The 18,312-nt window shown below is 53.1% G+C and overlaps 1 pseudogene; it reads left to right on the forward strand.

Annotated features, from left to right (window-relative positions):
* LOC149356953 (uncharacterized) overlaps window positions 1-13,613 on the forward strand; it is a 50,255-nt pseudogene extending 36,642 nt beyond the window's left edge.
* Window positions 13,614-18,312: the final 4,699 nt, after the last annotated feature.

Here is an 18,312-nt window from a genome sequence, read left to right on the forward strand (position 1 = left end):
CTGGCCGACGTTTCCCGTTCTCCGTTGTACCGCCGCCCACCCGCCGCGCAAGCGGAAAACTAACGGCCGCAGTTCCGGAGGCAAGAACTGCGCCGCCAGCGACTCGATCAAGACCTGCTTCCGTGCCCCCCAACATTATCGCTGTGTTCGTTGAGGGAGTCGCCGTCGAAGCACTTGCTGACACTGGCGCAGCTGTTTCCGTTCTCAGTCACACACTCTGTCGACGACTCAAAAAAGTGACGACGCCTCTTCCCGCCGTTTCTCTCCGCACCGCCAGTGCTCAGGACATTCGACGATTAGCCACGTGCACCGCCCGCCTGCTTATAGAGCACGTCCCCTACACAATAGAGTTCATCGTGCTCGCCCACTCATCTCACGAGGTCATCCTTGGTTGGGACTTCCTTTCCACACATCACGCTGTTATTGACTGCGCCCGTGCTCAGCTTGAGTTATCGCCCTTCAGTGACGCTCCCTTGGACGTACCCGGAGCTGCTTACGCTACTGTGGTCGTCTCAGAGGACACTGACGTTCCGCCCTTTTCTTCAGTGCTGGTGCCTCTTTCTTGTGCTGCTCTCTCCGACGCAACTGTAACATATACGCCCTTTTTACGATGCGCTGACCAGAAATCTGTTTTGCTGCCTCATGCCGTGTTGACAATTATTCGTGGCTCAAGCGCTATTTATGTGTCCAGCCCGTTCTCCTGCCCTACCACTTTGCTCCGTGGCCAATCGCTTGGTAGTGCTGCCGTGCTTGATCCTGCCTCAGCATAACTCCTCGTCGATAGCACGGCCGGCCTTCACGTCAGTGCCATTACGCGTGTTCTCATCGCCAATCCATCTCTTCTCGATGTTTTTCACCGTTACGTCGACGCCACCCTGACGCCTACCCAACGGGCCCAACTTGTCACCGTCCTGCACCGTTTTGCAGCTTCGTTCTTCTACCAGCAACCTTCTTTGAGCCGCGCAACCACCTTTACCCACTGCATTGACACTGGCACACATGCCCCTTTGCGTCAACGTCCGTACCACGTGTCAGCCGCTGAGCGCCGCTGAGCGCCGCATCATTGACGAACAGGTGACCGACATGCTCAATCGCCACGTGATACAGCCGTCGCAAAGCCTGTGGACATCGCCGGTGGTCCTTGTCAAGAAACAAGATGGTTCCATCCAGTTCTGCGTTGACTACCGTCGTCTGAACAAGATTGCACGCAAGGACATTTACCCTCTCCCTCGTATCGACGACGCCCTCGACTTCTTGCAGGGCGCTGAGTTCTCTTCATTGGACTTGCGCTCTGGTTACTGGCAGGTGCCGATGGCAGAGGCCGATCGCCCTAAAACTGCCTTCGTCACACCCGACGGACTATATGAATTTAATTTCATGCCCTTCTTCCTCTGCAATGCCCCCGCCACATTCCAGCGCATGATGGACAACGTACTTCGCGGGCCTAAGTGGTACATATGCTTTTGTTACCTAGATGACAATGTGATCTTTTCCCCGGATTTTCGTCTCACCTACAGCGCCTTGAGACTGTTCTTCGCTGCCTGGCCGACACTGCCCTCCAACTCAGTTTAAAAAAGTGCCGCTTCGGAGCTCGGCAGCTCACCATTCTCGGACATGTCCTGTCCAAGGATGACGTTCTCCCGGACTCGGCAAAGTTGCGAGCTGTAGCAGAATTTCCGAAACCCACTTCTGTGAAAGACCTCCGCAGCTTCGTCGGCCTCTGCTCCTATTTTCGCCGCTTTGTCCGCAACTTCCCCACTATCATCGACCCTCTGACCAAGCTCCATTCCGGCCACGACCTTTTGGCCTGGTCGCCAGCCTGTGATGAAGCCTTTTCAACACTCCGTCGGCGCTTGACCACTCCGCCAAACCTGCGTCATTTCGACCCTCGTTCTCCGACGGAACTCCACACTGATGCCAGCGGCGTTGGCCTCGGTGCAGTCCACGCGCAGCACAAGCCTGGCATTGACGAATATGTTGTCGCTTATGCCAGCCGGACACTGACAAAAGCTGAAGCCAACTATTCTGGCACCGAGAAGAAGTGTTTAGCCATCCTGTGGGCGATTGCCTAATTCCACCCTTACTTGTACGGGCGCCCTTTTGACGTTGTCACCGATCATCACGCCCTCTGCTCGTTGTCGTCTTTGAAAGATCCCTCAGGTCGCCTGGCGCGCTGGGCTTTGCGGCTTCAAGAGTACGAGATCCGCGTTGTCTATCGTTCCGGCCGTAAACATGCCGGTGCTGATGCCCTCTCACGTTCCCCTCTTCCGTCGAGGCAGCGCCTTGTATCTCCGCCCTGCATTCTTTGACGTTTGAGCCCGCTGGTATGGCTTCCGAGAAACGCAGAGACCCGCGGATCGCTTGCCTCTTGGATTTATTATCTGGCCAATCCTATCGACCTCCTTCCCGTGCTCTCCGTCGTCAGTCCCACCATTTCGCCATCAGAGACGAGCTTCTTTAATGCCGAAACTACCTTCCGGATGGTCGCAAGTGGTTGCTTGTCATTCCAACCCATCTGCGCACCTTCATTTGCTCTTCCCACCACGATGATTCCCAGTGTGCCAATGCCGGCTTCTTGAAGACCTTCACCCGCCTACGACATCGGTACTACTGGCGTGGGATGTACCGTTACGTGCGCAAGTTCATTCAGTCCTGCAGCGCATGCCAGCGCCGAAAAAAACCCTCCTCGTCGACCCGCTGCTCCTATGCAACCGCTGCCTTGTCCAGTGCAGCCCTTCGAGCGTGTTGGCATTGATCTCTACGGCCCTCTTCACAGCACATCAGCCAGCAACTGCTGGATTATCATCGCCATCGATCATCTTACCCGCAACGCCGAAACGTCGCCTTTACCATCTGGTACAGCCCAAGATATTGCGTCATTCATCCTCCATCGCATCATTCTTCGCCATGGTGCTCCCAAAGAGTTGCTGAGCGATAGAGGTCCGGCCTTTCTGTCTGAAGTTGTAGAAGCTCTCCCTCAGAAATGCCGCATCGTTCACCGCACCACCTCCGCCTACCATCCACAGACATATGACCTGGTTGAGCGTTTTAACCGCACTCTTGGCGACATGCTGGCCATGTATGTAGTTTCCGATCACTGCAACTGGGACCGCGTTCTACCTTTTGTCACATATGCTTATAACTCCGCTGCTCAAGCCACCAGCGGATTCTCTCCATACTTTCTCCTCTACGGTCGTGAGCCTTCCTGTACAATGGACACTATTCTCCCTTACCGCCCTGATGCTTCTGAATTCACGCCTCTTTCTCAAGCCGCCACTTACGCCGAAGAATGCCGTCAGCTTGCCCGGTCTTTCACTTCACACGCCCAGCAGCTGCAGAAAAGCACCCGTGATTCCTCTGCACTTCTTCCCACTTATCTTCCTGACTCTTTGGGCTAGCTCTGGGTGCCTTCAAGTTCCGGCCTTTCCTCCAAACTTCTCAGCAAGTACCACGGCCCCTACCGCATTCTTAAGCAGACTTCCCCCGTCAATTACCTCATCGAACCCCTTAACCCCGTCCACTGACCTTCGTCGCCGAGGCCGTGAAATTGTTCACACCAGCCGCCTTAAACCATACTATGACCCCGCCGTCGTCACATCACCCTAGGTCGCCAGGATGGCGCCTTTTCGCCCGGGGCCAGTTGTAAGACAGGCCTTCGGCTCCCGAACTCTCGGCGGCTGGCGCTTAAGGAAGACGACGACGACAAGTAAAAAACCGTGCCGATGCTCGTGTGTGTGCTGGAGTGATCACTGCCTCTGGTTTGTACCGGGACTGTGCCGCTAGTCGTTCGCGTCGCAGCGCCTTGAAGGACGTCCTGCACTACAGGATCATTATAGCGACCGACTACCTGACCCGCTACGCCGAGGAAAAAACCCTACCGAATGGAACAGCAGCAGAAGTCGCCAAATTTTTCGTGGAGAACATTCTTCTGCGACACAGCGCCCCCGATGTGCTCATCACTGACAGAGGAACAGCATTCACGGCGGAACGGACGCAAGCCATCCTCCATTACAGCCAAACCAGCCACCGGAGAACAACTGCATACCACCCGCAGACCAACGGACTGACCGAGCGCCACAACAAAACCATCGCCGATATGCTTGCCATGTATGTCGATGCCGAACACAAGACCTGGGACGTCATCTTGCCTTACGTTGTCTTCGCCTACAACACCGCAGTGCAGTAGACCACCCAGATGACGCCTTTTAGGCTCGTCCATGGCAGAGAGGCCACGAGCACGCTGGATGCAATGCTGCCGAACGTTACGGAGGAAGATAACGTCGACGTCGCCGCCTACCTACAACGCGCAGAAGCAGCCCGAAGACTTGCCCGATTAAGGATGAAAGACCAGCAGTGGACCGATGCCACACGCTACAACCTACAAAGACGCAACGCAGAATACAAGCCAGGAGACCGAGTCTGGGTTTGGACGCCCATTCGCCGCCGAGGATTGAGTGAAAAGCTTTTGTGCCGCTGTTTCTGCCCGTACAGTCGAGCGCGATTTGAAGGTTATCGTGCGAGCGTCGACCGGGTACATGAACAGCACCATGGTCAAGAATTCTCTGCTGAGGCGAGGGAGGTATCAGGCTAGCTTCCCTCACTCCTTTTGCTGTTACTTCAGCAGCCGTCACTCCCTGCAGGCCTATCAGTTTCTTTTTTTTTTTGGTTCAGCGAACAGCCAGTGATCGTAGTGCGCACGAAGTATTGTTCGGTATTATCTGAAATTGGACGCTGCGAAACTCTATCTAGCCAATGCAACGTCATTGCTGCTGAGCCAGGAAGAAGGGGTGACCAAGAACCACGACCAAGTTACGAGGTAACCAAGTTCACACTTTATCGCAACAAATGGAAAGCTTAGAGAGAGAGAGAGAGATAACTTTTATTTTTCAGCTCAAGTCCGAGCCTTCTTAGTTGCCCGTTTGGTGGGCGCTATTTATCGGCGGTGGCAGAGTAGGGCCAATTGTCCCTTGGATGCGTCGGATGTGGGCGGCGAGGAGCGACCAGAGGGTGGGCTGCAGAGAGGTTGGTGGAGCGGTCCATCGGGCCCACGTGAGGTGAAAAGGGGGAGGCAAGGTATGCGAGGAAGGTATGGTGGGAGAATTAGTTGCGCGGGGGCATAACCAATATGTATGAATGTTGGAGGGATGCTCTCCGCACACGAGACAGGCGGGTTTGCCCGGTTTATGAAGGATATAGTGGGAATACAGTTCGCAGGGAAGGGAGTTAGTCTGTGCCTGTCGAATTAGAGTGGCGTCAGCACGGCAAAGGAAATGGGAGGGTGACGGAAGGGTTCGTCGCATGTGCCGCAAATTGCGAAGGTGTTCGCGGCGGTCCTGTCGGTGTGTAGCGCGGTCTGCCTTGGGATTATAATGGGCTGGCCAGGCAGTCGGAGGGCCCGCTGGTATTTTTTCACGGGCCAGAGCATGAGCAAGCTCATTCTCCGGTATACCTTGATGACCAGGAATCCATTCAAGGCGGACATGGAGCGTAGGGTGGGCTGTTAGGTATTACAGCAAAGTGTCTAGGATATGGGGAGGGAGTTTTTGAGATTCGAATGAGCGTATGGCAGCCTGAGAGTCTGCACGTATGGTGATGGTGGAGGACAGGTGGTCGTGAAGCGTAATCGCCTCTGCTATGGCCAGAGTTTCTGCGTCGGTTGAGGAGGGCACTCCTGTGTGGAGATGTGTGGAGGTGCTTCGAGGGCCGACTACTGCAGTAACTACTTGGTGCTCGAGGATATGGGCATCGGTATAGTAAGTGTCGTGGCCCAGTACGGGTAAATGGTTCGCCAGTGCTTCACGCCGCCCGGGATTTATCGTTGGAGACATGTGGCGTGGAATGGGTTTTACAGTAAGACGCGGGAGGCTTTTCCACGGGGGAGCAGATGGTTGAAGCGGGGGTAGTTGGGAAATGGTGTGTCCGAAAAGGCTGAGGAGGTCTCTGCCTTGCTCGGAGGTAGAGAGACGGTGTATCTGGGCTCGGTGGTGTGCTGCTGCGCGTTCTTCGAGGGAGTTGAAAATGGCGGCGTCTGCGATCAGAGCATTTGCGGCGTAGATGGGAACTCCCATGGCTAATCGAGTGAAGCGACGCAGAGAGGCTTCCAGTTTGCTTACTTGAGAGGATGTGAGGCGTTGATAGGGGTAGGCGTACATGACCCTCGAATAAACGAGTGCTTCTATAACTCGACGGAGTTCGTGTTCTCTCAGTGCATGCTTTTGACGAGATATGCGGGACAGCATGTGGCGAATTTGGTTCAGTTGTTGCAGGAGTTGGCTAAGCCACACGTTGCACTTGCCATCTTGTTGAAAAGTGAAGCCAAGGATCTTGATGTGGCTCCGTCGGGGAATAGGGGTTTGCGCGAGAAAGAGTTGAATGAGTTCGCGGTAGGAAGAAGCGGTTTTTTGAGGAGCGTTAGAAACCACGATGTATTCCGACTTTTCAGCGGAACAACTCATACCTATGCGGCGTGCATGCTCCTGAACGACGTCGAGGCCTTGCTGCAAAGTGGATTCTAGTTCCCCGGCGTTTCCTGTGGTAGACCAGAGAGAGATATCATCCGCATATATAGCGTGGCGTAGGCCAGGAATTTCAGCGAGTTTTCGGGGCAGTTCTTTCATTGCCAAGTTGAAAAGCATAGGTGAAAGAATGGATCCCTGTGGTGTACCTGCGGTGAGGGGAAAGGGGGCGGAAGGTGTGCCGTCGGGGCCAATGATTCGGAGGGTCCTGTCTGTAAGAAAGTCTTTGATGTAGTTGAACATGCGGACCTCAGGGCGAGTGTCTGCCAGGTTGGTGAGAATTGCGGAGTGGGCGACATTATCAAAAGCCTTTTTGATATCCACGCCGGTCAAAACTCGAAGCTGTGCGCTGTTTGGGAAGGCGTACAAATCCTCATAGATTTGCCGTCCAATGTCTTGTGTGCATACGTGGGCGCGGAATCCGACCATAGTGGGAGCAAGACAGCGATTGGTATGCAGGTGCCATTCGAGGCGGGTAAGGGCCATCTTCTCCATCAGCTTCCCTAGGCAAGAAGTCATGGATATAGGTCGAAGTTAGTGATGAGCGCAGAGGATTTTCCTGGTTTCGGAATCATAATTACGTGTGCCTCTTTCCATGCAGCGGGAATTTTCCCGGAGCGCCAAACAGTATTAATAATCTGAATAAGTTCGTCTAGTTTTGAATCGGGGAGATTACGTAAGAGTATACCATAGGTAATTTTATCTGGGCCGGGTGCTGTGTTTCGCTTAAGGGAGCGTAGAGCAGCCTGAAGTTCGGCGAATGTAAAGTCGGAATTTATTCCTTGTTCGTCTGCTTCTTCTTCGGTGTAAGGGTATGACGGGGAGCTGGCAGGAGAAGTAGAGGATGGGTAAAATTGATTTCGGATTTGCTCAACCAGCTCTTCTTGTGAGACGGAGAGGGCCAACTGTAGCTTTTGAAGTGTGTTACGAGGTTTACCCTGTCCAAGTAGGGTGCGCATAATGTGCCAGACTTTTGGAGTGTGGAGTCTCTCGACCATGTCATCACAGACCTGAAGCCAGTTGTTCGTGTCTAGTTGGTAAGCGTATTCTTGGGCTGCTTGCGTTAGTTCAGCAACTTTTCTTTTCAATGCGTGGCTAGATCTACAGTTGCGCCAAGCTTTTATGGCCCGGCGACGTTGTTTCCATAGCCCAAGTAGGTGTGTGTCAATGTATGGATAGTCGGGAGATCGGTGGATATGTTTGGTGTGTTGGGAGACGGTCTCCATAATGGCGCTACACCATTTTTCGGGGTCCTCGAGTGAGACTGATAAGGAGTCGAGGGCCGGCCGAGCCTTTGGCCAGTCTACGAGCATAGTGGGAGGTAGATGTGTTCCGGGTGGTCTGGAGGGTCGCTGGGACGTGAGCGTTATCTGAACAATACAGTGATCACTCCCCATCGTGTCACCCGTATTACTCCAAGAAGCGCGGAGATCGCTGCGAATCCATGCGAGGTCGGGGTTTGTGTCGGATTGTGCTCCACATCCTAGACGTGTAGGCATGAACGTGTCATTCAGGAGGGTGAGGTGATGAATACTGGCGAAGCGGTCGAGTTTTCGTCCGGAGGCTGAAGTACGGTCGTATCCCCATGCAGGGTGTGGGCAGTTGAAGTCACCAAGAAGGACGAAAGTAGTAGGGACATTAGAGGCAGGAAGGGCCGTATGCAAAGGTGGGATGCTGGTTTTGGAGTCGGAGGGAGTCCAGTAGCAGTTTAAAATCGTGATACGGTGACCCTGATAGGTGGAGTGTGTCAGGACATGCTCTTTCGTCCCGGAGTTGAGGTGGGATGTATCTTCCTGAATGGTGGGTATCGTGCGCCGTATGTATGTAACCGTCAAAATCGGCGGAGGAGGGGGCGTTTGATGTCCTTTTCTCTTCATGACTATACTTGGCTGAGTAAAATGGTCGTAACCTGGCAGAGAAAAGGCACCGTGCGTTTCCTGCAGTGCGATGACGTCTGGGTTAACGCCAGTAATCCGCATGTGTTGCGAGAGGGCATTTTTCTTGCGACGAAAACCGCGGCAGTTCCACTGCCAAATAATTAGAGGGTTTTGGGGTGGGGATGTGTGTCGCATGATATCACTCATCATGCCGGTCTTCCTCCATTGTGTCGAGGTTAGGCACTAGAGGGGCACTTGCGCGCTTTCGAGGGGGAGCATTGGAGTCTGCGTCGGGAGAGGGTGGGGCAGAGGACGCGAGGGAGAGGAGGTGGTGCTCTAGTTGCTCGACGCGAGCCGTCAGTTGTTGTAAGGCCAATAGGACGGGAGGAAGGGATTGCTGTATGAGAGCAATAGCGTTGTCGGTAGGGAGGGGTGAAAGTGGAGTAGGTGTGGAGGGACGTCAGTAAAACCGGTTTTGGAAGGACGGGGGAGGGGGTGCGATGGATGTGGGAGATGGACCGCTCACCTGGTGACTTGGTGGAGTCTGTGACTGCATCACAGAAGCTTGCGCTTTGGTAGAGGAGGTGGAGGTGCTGGTTGCCGCACCAGAAGTGGTGGACGGTGGCCGCTTGGCAGAGGGCTTGGTTCGAGATTGACTTCTTTGCGCGGTCTCGTGCCCCGGGCTGTTGCTGCTGCTGCTGCAGGAGAGCTGAAGGGCCTCGTAGCGGTTCGAGGTAGGCAGGGGCGGCCAGTTGGTCGCGTCGGCTTTAGGGGGTGGAGGGGCGGCGCGGGCGCGATGGCGTCGTTGGGCGCGGTGCCACTTTAGGACTGCAGCGTCGGCGTCTTTCCTTGCGGAGCATTCAGGATGAGACGGTATGTGGTCGCCCTTGCAGTTCCAGCAGTTTGGTTCACATTCGTGTGGGGTAGTCGTTGGGTCTTGGTCAGGAGGAAACGGTTGGCTGCAAATCGAGCACCGAACAAGGCTAGGCTTGTTAGGACAGACGTCGGCACGGTGTCCTATGGCGTGACAATGCGTGCATTGTTTGATGTGCGGCTTTTGCGGCTAGACGCGGTACACTCCGCTGTAGAAGACGGCATAGCCTGGTAGACGGGGCCCTTCGACGGTGAGCAGAAGTGTGTTGGTACGTCCGAGACGGCGGGCGCTTAGGAGTCGAGTGCCGTCAACACGAAGGTTAGCGGCAAAGTCGTCTTCGGTAAAGTCCATGGTGATGCCGTGTATAACACCACGGGCGTTAAGGGGGTCGTTAGCTACGTACGAGGTGACTTCGTACTGTGTGTTGTTCAGTGAAACTTGCTTGAGTTGGAGCAGCTTGTCAGCAGCGGCTGGACGGTGGGTATCGATGGCCAGGATGTTTTGCGAGGTGCGGAGTTTGATGTAGGTATTGTCACGTTCAGTCTTGGTTAGGCGGGCGGAATCCATGACGGACCGACAGAGCACAGGGATTAAAGTGTTGCCGAGGTTGAGGTGGTTCGCAAATTTCATGACGATCGTGGCTGCGGTGGCTTGCCGGGGCGCCGCGGGAGCACAGTGCTTGTGATTCAGCACCTGGGCTGCTGACTGCCTAGGCGAGCTCCCCGCCGTTCCGGCTGCGAGCATGCTGGCGAGCGCGGGGGGCGTTGCCCCGGCGGTGCAGATGTAGGCTTGGCTTAGCGCGCCCGGCGTGGGCGGCCAGCCAGATGCTGATGTGCCAAAAAACGGCGCAGAACGCTTGGAATTTTGATTATCAGGCGTACAGGCGATGAAGTAGCGCTCCTGTAGACCGGTTGGTGGCGATCCGAGGTCAGGAACCTGGACGTAGACGTGATTTTGCTGGAGCTCGGTGTGCGCACAGCCGATCACGGTGGCGCTGGTGGCGCCTTCCTGGAAAGCTTAGAATAGAGAGAAAGTGCGGTGAGTTTGTCGCGGGGGTGATGGTTGTTGTATGAAACAGCGAACGAGGGAGAGAAGAGTGCGAAATCATGATTTTTCCCATTCCAAAACCGGCCTCCAGGTGCCTGGAGTGCTAGGCTGGTCGACGCTCGCGCGATAACCTTCAAATCGCGCTCGACTACAAGGTTCTTCGTCGGCTGGGTGAATTGGACTATGAAGTCGTCCCTGACCAAATGACTGCATCCCAGCGACGCCGCGTACGACCAGAAGTAGTCCATGTCGTACGCCTAAAGCCCTATCATGCATGCTAAAAGACGCCGTGTTTCCACTTTCGGTGTTTATTTTTGCACAACCCGTTTGTGATTGTTTATAGCCACATTATGTTCTAAAGCATCGATTCGATGCTTCTTTGAGAGGGGAGTAATGCCGCGAATGTTTGTAGCGTTTGTTTGTTGTGTTTATTTGTTCATGCTTCAAGGCTGCCGGCACGCCGCTTTATCGCTTCGTTTGTGACGCAAGACGCACCTAGATTTTTCTCGATTGATCGCATCCAGGCGGAGCCGATTCTACTTTGTACCAGAATTGTCTAGTAACTTTGCAAGCTTTATCTGAATATTCGCTACCAGTTTAAAAAGAGCGCGGCCGACTGCGGCGGGCATTCTGTTCTACGACCGCCGAGCACGCTAGTTGCTACGCCGCCGCCGAGTGATTCAGTTTTTTGCGGGCGCAAGCAGGCCAAATAAAGAGTTTCGTTTTGAAGACATTCTCGCTGTGTTTCTGTTCGCCGGACTGTAGTCACCACTACGTGACAATATTTTAGATGCCACCCAGTGCGTCCTTGGCCTCATTGAGTCATGCACGAGGTGGATCAGCAGGCCATTTACTCGGTTATCTCCAGCCTCTAGGTGAAAGGTGCACATGCCTTAAGGATGGCTGCTTAAGCGGCAGGGAAACACCATCTTACAGGTGCTACTTGCGACACGACTCAAACAGTCGTGGTGGAGTCGGCATTTGTGCAGTGCCAGCATTTGTGCACACTATTTCTGGTGCCACGTGGACTTGAAATCAATGTGGCGCAAGAGCAATAAAATGATGCAAAGGACTGCCAACTGGTGTCGGCCCAATTTTTGAAGACGCTTGAACAAGTTCAATGCTTTCAAGGTGTCTTGAAAATGGCGAAAGCACAGTTCACCAATGCTTGCCCCAAGTGTCCTTATTCTTGACGAAAGGTCCTCAAATGGCTGGGCGTGCTGTCTTGCGTCATAAAACATGGTGCTTACTGGCTTTGAGAGGCCACCTTGTCGTACGCTCCTCCAGTCCACGAACTGCAAAGGTAGAGGTGCGAGTGGGCTGCTAGGAGGGCGCCTCCACTGCTGTGGCAGCTCGGTGCACGCTACCTCTGGTGGAGGTTCCTTATAGCCATTGGCCTTTAGTAGCAACACTAGCTTTAAAGCGGCTACACTGTGGCTACACGCTTCACAGGCACCAGCTGAGCAATCGCATCTTGCAGACGCCACTGATCCACAGCTTTTCAAAGTGAGGCAGACCTTATAGGGCTTTGACGCCTGCCTCTGGCTCCGAAAACAAGTGCACTTGACATGCATCTCATGAGGCCTGCAAAAAAAAATACGAACATTTCATGTCAACCATTTGCACGAATTTTTGCCCACTACATACTGATACTGGTTTTTTGTACAGTTCCCATTATAGCTCCATGCAATCTGCTTGGTGAACTATATATATGCCAAATAATGATACCTGCTTGAAACTGCATTACTATATGTAGAGCTCACAATATATGTTTTTTTTTTCATGTACTAGTATCCTATGGTGCTCCTGCTGCTCTTGTATGGCAGCAGCATGAACATACGTTTGTAGCGAGAGCGTCATTCGGCCGACAGAATGAGACATGCTGTCAGCGTGGAGGTTCCCCGCAGACTGTCTGTTTCTGAGAAAGGAAAATGAATTCTAAAGGATGTGGGAGTCAAAGAGAGAGTCAGAGAGATATCTCAAAGGGCAGAGCGGCTAGATGTTTATTAACTCTGCAGCGCGCCTCCAGCGACCGACGAACGGCGCAGATGCGCCAGGTGTCTTGAGTTACCGAACACACGGCACCGGCGTGCCGCGTCGCTTCCCGCTTGCTTCGTTTACACGCTTGATCCAAGGGAACATAGAGCAGCCCAACGCAGAGCGTTTGCAGTCACTGGCGCAGAACACTGCACAGACGCAGACTTGTCCAGAGCGCCCGAACTGAGGCCCGCGAAGCAAGAGATGAGAAATTTAAAAACGAGTGCTTTCACGGGTAATCCTAGCACGCAATCGCTGCAGCACAGCCGAACGAAGCATAAAAAAACCGCAGTGCTCACAACAAAGCAGCTGCGGCAAGACTTCTGGTTACTTGTGTAACACACCGCTCCAGAACTCTACAGACCAGAGTGCAAAGCTCAACGCGGCTTCAGACAACGGTAAGTACGAGCGCGCGTTCGTATAGCATTTTCGCGCAACATGACGCCTTATTTCTAGTTTGTGCATTAAAGGTTGTTAAACACGCTACCCTCATATTTTTCCTGGTGAGAAGACATGCTGCGGTTCGCAACTAGATTTAAACGCGTTCTCTGAAACTGATGTGCAGCGCAGACGCGCTTCAGTGGTATGCACGGACGTAGCAGAAGCAGTAAGAACGCGAATTTTTGCATGTCCGGGAGAGAAGCGCTAATACTGTACCTGAAGGATGACAAGGCAACGCGCACTATCGACGGATCGCAGTAAGTCTCGCATACCAGCTTGTATCTTCGCTGAGAAGTGCGGCCGGACGGAGCGCGCACACCGTGGGCATCACAATAGGAGTCCAAAAGCATTTCCGAAAATCCGGCCGGGATGATAGTCAGGTCCCTCAACCACAGCTAATTTTCCGCCATCGCTTTTACAAACGCAACGAAAGTGGTGTAGACATGCAACGAGGTGAAAACTGGCACAAAGGTTGTGCAGAGATGCCCAATATATGGCGCACTGCGCCGACGGAAGTTGCTGGTGATGATGCCTGCCGAGTTGCCAGAGTGAATTTTCTAAAGGGTCTATTGCCATGCGGATCTTAACCACCTGTTCTGGGAATGTCCTCTGTACACACCATCTCGTCTTCGAGCCCTGGCTGCCGTTGAACGGGGACCATGGCCTTCTTCTATCTGGACCTGGGCCTGCCCCATTGCCTCGTCTCGAGATCGTGTCATCGAGCTCTGGCGGGCACTCCTCGTGTTCATCCAGGACTCGGAGGCGCCGCTGATCAGCGATCGGCTCCGCAGTGCTCACCAGAGGCACGCAGCCTCCACTTAGCTGACTCCCGGGTTTTAATAAAACGGAGGCAGCCTTACCCCTTCTCATTTGCAACACCCCCCTCTCTTCCCACCGTAGCGCTTTCAGCGCATTCTAATGTGGAGTAAACGTGGTTTCAATCAATCAATCTGTTGATGAAACCGAAACAGCGTCAAGAAGAAATTCAGATGTAAATTATTCATTGGTGTTAGGCAAATACCACGGGTTGCTCCATGTATGCCAATAGCATCGTTTTAAAGAAGAAAACACGCAAGCAAACATTAGGTGTCTGGCCCTTTATTCAAATAGACCAGTGCTAACAATTTGATTAAAACCATTCGGAAACATTTGAAAGGGGAGGAACAATGACTCAAGATTTGACTTAAAGGGACTATGCAATGAATTAAAAGTGACTTGTAAATGTTTTCAATACTTATAAATGATGCTAAGAAGCAGTCACACCAAGTATTCGCGGGCCGATTGGGGTCTTGGTAGTGAACGATTTTGGAACTAAAATCGTGAAAATAGACGTCACTAGTCCCGTGACGTCCGCAGGCCACCACATGCTGTCATTCGCTGGAGCCACGGTAGCCACGACGTCACTGGCACGCTCCCGGTAGCCGTGAAGATCGTCTGCTCGAGCCGCCACGCGACCCCCTCGGGCAAGCGCGAGCCACGCATATGGCCTTCACGCATATGTTTTCAATTTACCTCAGCCGCCTCTTTCTGTCGGGAGTTCGGGAGCCACTCGTAGTGCCTTTGTCGCAGTGACAAGCAGAGAAATTCGACGCGCCGCAGTCCAGGAAGGCGAAGACAGACCAGAGAGACGCTGCGGACGCTGCTGCTGGGGTGCTGGGTGCGACAACGGAAGTCGCAAACCGAACGTCAGTGATTGACGTATTCATGGGCGGGGCCCAGTCCCATACCTGTTTTCTTTATTTTTTCCTGGTGCTCAGCGTGTACGAGTTGAGGGGGGAGAGGAGGAGCTTGATTTTTAATCGTCTATAACTACGTTGTTATTGATGCTAGCTCAAAAATTCTTGCGCTGGGGTGACGAGTGGTGGAATGCCTCTCTCTCGTCTGCTTTACGTAATCTCAATTAATTTCTTGCATAGTCCCTTTAACCCTGACGTCCAATGCTTTAGAATTGGTGCTCATCATCATCAGCCTGACTACACCCACTGCAGGGCAAAGGCCTCTCCCATGTCTCTCCAATTAACACTGTCCTTTGTCAGTTGCCGCCACTGTATCCCCGCAAACTTCTTAATCTCGTCCGCCCACCTAACTTTCTGCCGTCCGCTGCTACGTTTGCTTTCTCTTGGAATCCACTCCGTTTCCCTTAAGGACCAGCGGTTATCTTGCCTTCGCATTACATGCCCTGCCCAAGCCCATTTCTTCCTCTTGATTTCAACTAAGATGTCATTAACCCGCGTTTGTTCCCTCACCCACTCCGCCCTCTTCCGATCTCTTAACGTTACACCTATCATTTTCCTTTCCATAGCTCACTGCGTTGTTCTTAACTTAAGCTGAACCCTCTTTGTTAGCCTCCACGTTTCTGCCCCATAGGTGAGTACCAGTAGTATACAGCTGTTGTATACTTTTCTCTTCAGGGATATTGGTAAGCTACCATTCATGATCTGAGAGAACCTGCCATATGCGCTCCACCCCATTCTTATTCTTCTAGTTATTTCCCTCTCATGATCCGGATCTGCGGTCACTACCTGCCCTAAGTAGACATATTCTCTTACTACTTCCAGCACCTCGCTACCAATTGCGAACTGCTGTTCCCTTGCTAGGCTGTTGAACATTACTTTGGTTTTCTGCATGTTAATTCTTAGCACCACCGTTCTGTTCTGCCTGTCTAACTGATTGATCATGTTTTGCAGTTGTTGTCCTGACTGGCTTAGCAAGGCAATGTCATCAGCGAATCGCAAATTACTCAGGTATTCTCCATTAACTCTTATCCCCAACTGTTCCCATTCCAGTCCCCGGAATACCTCCTGTAAGCAGGCAGTGAAGAGCATTGGCGAGATCGTGTCTCCCTGCCTGACACCTTTCCGTATTGGAATTTTATTGCTGACTTTATGGAGAACTATAGTAGCTGTGCAATCGTTATAAATATCTTCCAATATTTTCACACACCACTCTTCTACACTCTGATTATGCAATGCCTGCATGACAGCTGAGGTTTCCACTGAGTCAAATGCTTTCTCGTAATCAATGAAGGCTATATATAGGGGTTGGTTATATTCTGCGCATTTTTCTATCACCTGATTGATAGTGTGAATGTGGTCTATTGTCGAGTTTAATTTACGAAAGCCTGCCTGATCATTTGGTTGACTAAAGTCCAAGGTTGTCCTAATTCTATTAGCGATTGCCTTAGTAAATACCTTGTAGGCAATGGACAATAAGCTGATTGGTGCTAGTGCAGCACAAAAGCTTCAGTTAGGTTTCTTCCCAGAAATGAGACTTCATTAAATTTTGCTGTCCAATATACTGGGTGTCATTTTCGCCCTTTCCAGAGCAGACAGATTCGGATGGGTAAACGTATGCGCTAGACCATCTCTAACTGACTAAAAAAATTGGCAGTGGCTTAGCTCTTGTTAAGCCTGGATATACAAGCGAAAAGCTGCACTTATACATTGTTTGACGTCATGGCTGTAGCAATTCACGCACAGTTCACTGGGAGCAGCACGATAACGATGTAAGCAAGCGCGTTATATAGCTCTCCTTCTGCATGCGTAGTAACTGTGGTAAATACGCGGCTGCAACCAAAGGGCAAACGGTGGCGAGGAGGCGAGCGCGCAGTAGCCCAGTCCCTCGCTACCACTTCTGGGTCTTTTCCTCCTTCCATGGCGAATGTCTGCGCCTCTTCTACGGCCGCCGCCGCCGCTCACGCGTTCTCGCAACGCCTTGCGCAAGAACCTTCTCTTGGGACGGCGGCGGCGACCGCGCGGCAGCGGCGAAGGGTAAAACGGTGGCGAGGATGAGAAGTGGCGACGTAGCGCGCGGCCTCTTTTATGGCCGCCGCTACCGCTCACGCGTTCTCGCAACGCCTTGCGAAGGAACCTTCTCCTCTTGGGACGGCGGCGGCGACCACGCGGCAGCGGCGAGGGGTAAGCCAGTGGCGAGGAGAAGTGGCGACGTAGCACGCGCCGCGGCGGCGCCGAGGGATGGCTGACGCGAAGCGTGGTGTTGACGAGCCTAGTGAAGCTTTTCGCTTAAAAAAGGCGGGGTTGCAAGACAAGTGGGGCTGATCCTGGTCCAAAACCGGTTCGGAACGGGTCCTTTGAATTGTTTCTGAAACGTTTCGGTTCGGGTTCAGTTACAAGATGGCGAAAAAATTATGGGTTCGGTTGGGTTCCGGGTGAAAATTTGGGTTCGCTCCTGGCTTCGGGTTCAGGTTCGGCTCCTGTTCAACACCATTATTTATTCTGAACTTTTTCTGTGGCGACCAGACTGCCAGCGCAGTCTCGTACAGCAACGATTAGCGCAACGTAATTGCCAAACATAAAAATAAACTTCTTGACAACCAACATCTAATCAAAGGATTGATGTCATGTGTGCATGCCACTAGATAAGGCACTAAGGACTCTAAGGATAGCGAAGAAGGCACCACATCCAGAGAAAGAAAGGCGCATTTTGAATGCCGTGGATTCCCTGCAAGGAAACTACTCACAGAATAAGAGCGCTTAGCCCATTCTTCGCGATGCCACGTACAGTTTTCAGGAGCTCGATCTAAAGCTCCGTCAAGCCGACAAGTAGAGGGGCTTCGCCGTCCTCCCGATGGGCGTCTTCATGAGAAGGGGAATGAAGCTATGAGCAAGAACTTCAAGTTGACGGCTGTGAAACCGGCCAAGGCGAAGAAAACAGCTTTGGCACTTCCGAAAAAGGTGGGACTGGAAAAACTGCACCACGAAGGCCAGATAACGAAGGCCTAGCCATTGAACGTAATTTTTGAGTCCCAAAACCCACAAAGACGTGTGACCGTTTAGAGCCATTGTCACAGAGCGAGGTATACAGAGTCGACCACACTTGCCTACAGTGGTGCGAAGGATGCTCGGCACTGCGCCTGCGACGCCTAGGGACCATCATCGGGTTCGAGATGTGTTGGCCGATAGCACCACGCGCGTGGACGCCGCGGCATTCGCGGGCGGCCAAGATACAGGCCTGCGTGATTGGCAGTTCGTGAGCACCGGCTTTTTATCACTTAACGAGCACTGCCAGCTCAGCTGCGAACGTGCCACGGCTAGAATGCTGGCGGTGCTCAACGCGTTCGAGCGATGCGATACCGCCGGAACCATGCATGCGTCCTCTGTCATGGGAGTTTGCGCGAAAGGCCGAGTCACACTGCGGAAACAGTCGGCCGACCCGCCCGACAAAACCGCGTTTTCGTCGGCTTGGCGACCCTGTCACACCGCGTCAACACGAACAGTGGGGAAACGTGTCGCCGTCTCCCGCCGGCATGTGTCGGCCACATGTGCGCCACTTGTTCAGAAACGCCCTGTCACACCAGAAAAACCAGTTCCGTCGCACTCCCCGCCACTTCTCTGCCTTTGCTCGCGCGCTCTCTTCCGTGCGCGATCGCTGCGTGTGTACAGCCGCGGAAATTGTAGACACCTTGCGCTGCCGTAGCTGCTTGTGGTTTTGCAGAATGTCGGAGGAAGTATCGCCGCGCGCGGCTGCTGCAGCAGCATCCTTGATGCTATACTGCGCCGTC

Source organism: Amblyomma mixtum, chromosome 3 (assembly GCF_055824585.1).
Source record: "Amblyomma mixtum isolate Tamu chromosome 3, ASM5582458v1, whole genome shotgun sequence".
In the NCBI taxonomy this organism is placed as follows: domain Eukaryota; kingdom Metazoa; phylum Arthropoda; class Arachnida; order Ixodida; family Ixodidae; genus Amblyomma; species Amblyomma mixtum.